The 1970-nt window shown below is 45.0% G+C and overlaps 2 protein-coding genes across 3 annotated transcripts in view; one reads left to right on the top strand and one right to left on the bottom strand.

Moving 5' to 3' along the window:
- The window catches only part of LOC116852191 (juvenile hormone acid O-methyltransferase-like), a 14457-nt gene that overhangs the window by 5548 nt on the left and 6939 nt on the right, over positions 1-1970 (top strand). The window contains exon 1 of one of the 2 annotated variants that reach the window (XM_032832275.1): positions 1153-1252. The exons of the other annotated variant lie outside the window; for it this stretch is intronic. The gene's annotated coding sequence lies outside the window, so the exon portion shown is untranslated. Of the gene's footprint in view, positions 1-1152; positions 1253-1970 lie in introns of those variants that run through there. 2 annotated transcript variants of the gene reach the window in all.
- The window catches only part of LOC116852187 (juvenile hormone acid O-methyltransferase-like), a 27941-nt gene that overhangs the window by 23513 nt on the left and 2458 nt on the right, over positions 1-1970 (bottom strand). The window lies entirely within an intron of this gene.

The following is a 1970-nucleotide window of genomic DNA, read 5'->3' as shown; positions in this document are numbered from 1 at the left end:
TCAAATATGCACCGTTTTGTTTGATAACTTGTTGCCATTTTGATGGTAATTCCATTATGCCTCTCTCATAGAAACCCTTGTCCCTATTGGCCAAAAACTGGGACAGTCGATTTTCACTAGCTTCTCTTGAGGCGAATTTTTCACCAGCAAAATCATTCGCCATAGACAGGAACAGGTGGTAATCACTTGGTGCCAGGTCCGGACTATAAGGTGGATGCAAGAAAGCTCCCGGAGCTTCTGGGGAGTCACTATCGATGTGTGTGGCCTGGCGTTGTCCTGATGGAACACAATTCCTCTCCTATTGGCCAAAGCTGGCCGCTTCTGGGCGATTGATTCCTTCAGACGGTCCAATTGTTGACAGTACAGGTCCGAATTAAGAGTTTGGCCGAAGGGGAGCAGCTCATAGTGGATGATTCCCTGCCAATCCCACCAAACACACAGCAAAGCCTTCCTGACCGTCAATCCTGGCTTGGCCACCGTTTGCGCCGGCTCACCGCGTTTTGACCACGACCGTTTTCGCTTGACGTTGTCGTAAGTGACCCACTTTTCATCACTAGTCACCATCCGCAGCAGAAATGGGTCGATTCAGCAGCGAGTCGCAGATGGAAATTCGGCCGATGAGATTTTTTGCATTAACTCGTGTGACACCTATACATCGAGCTTCTTTTTGTATCCAGCCTTCTTCAAGTGGTTCCAAACGGTTTTTTGTGCAATGTTTAGCTCCTGGGCAATCGAAACAGTGCTTACGTGACGATCGGATTCGACGATTTCCATTATTTTATCGACATTTTCGACAATTGGCCTTCCAGAGCGTGGTGCATTTTTGACATCAAAATTACCGGGACGGAATCGACGAAACCAAAATTGCGCGTGATTGGCTGTTACAGTATCAGGACCATAAACACTATTCACATTTTTAGCCGCCTGGCTTGCGTTTTCGCCTTTATCGAAGAAAAACTGTAAAATATGGCGTATTTTCTCTTTGCTGGTGTCCATCTTTGACGTGCACTCAAACAATACTGAGTCAAACAACCACTGTCTGAGAAGTTTTTTTAGTACGAAATCTTATCTTTCTAACGCCATCTAGCCGATCGCACTTATACAATGCGAGATACACATTACTAAAGCCATCTATTGGAAAAATAATGGATTTCTTTTTACTACACCTTATATATAACAGTTTTTCGTTCCATGCAGGATAGTCTTAGTCGGTGCGGTCCAAGGTTTAGCTCAATAAATTAGAAGCAATTGTGTAAGTAACAATAAGTATGTAACTATATTCTAATATAATGGCTATTTTCAATTATATACACATGAAGTTACGCCGCTGGCGCGTGGTCGCGTTTTTGCTCTCGTCGGAGATCTAATGTTGACGTCGCGACACCAGCTGTCCGTGTCCAGGCTTGCGCACGGGTCGCGAGATGCGGTCGGCGTTGTCTCGCGATATTCTATTGCCCGTGTTAGGAGTTCGTATACTCAGTGGGCTTTAAATTATTGTTGACAACGGCTTTTAACCGAACCGGTATCGAGACAGTTGTTGTCGCGGTAAGTCTCGCGACTTGTATACGCTAGATATATTATGCGATATCGGAGCGGTGCTAGGTAGAGGATGCCACGTCGGGTATCCACCTCGGTCGACGGAACGGTTCAGAAAAAGGATGTCGACGTCGCGTATCCATTTCGGTCGACGGAACGGTCTAGGATCTCTAGGAAGTTGCGAGTTCCGGTCGGTTGAGCGCTTCAGAAGAGCTCTCCGGCGGATTTCTTTCGATACCGATTTCGCGCCGGCTTTTACACTAATGTTCGCAAACAGTAAAGCTGTTTTCTGACCTCGCGGATGTTCGGCGTTTGTCCAACGGTTGTTCGGTGTAAACAATAGCTAATAATCGTCATGACGATCCGTTATTTGTGTGGATCGTCACATATATATATATATATATATATATATATATATATATATATATATATAT

The sequence above is a fragment of the Odontomachus brunneus genome, unplaced genomic scaffold (assembly GCF_010583005.1).
Source record: "Odontomachus brunneus isolate Ranch 3 - 2012 unplaced genomic scaffold, Obru_v1 Obru_scaffold_205, whole genome shotgun sequence".
NCBI lineage: Eukaryota > Metazoa > Arthropoda > Insecta > Hymenoptera > Formicidae > Odontomachus > Odontomachus brunneus.
The sequence above is the reverse complement of the archived record's forward strand: the minus strand, read 5'-3'. Positions and strand labels throughout refer to the sequence as shown.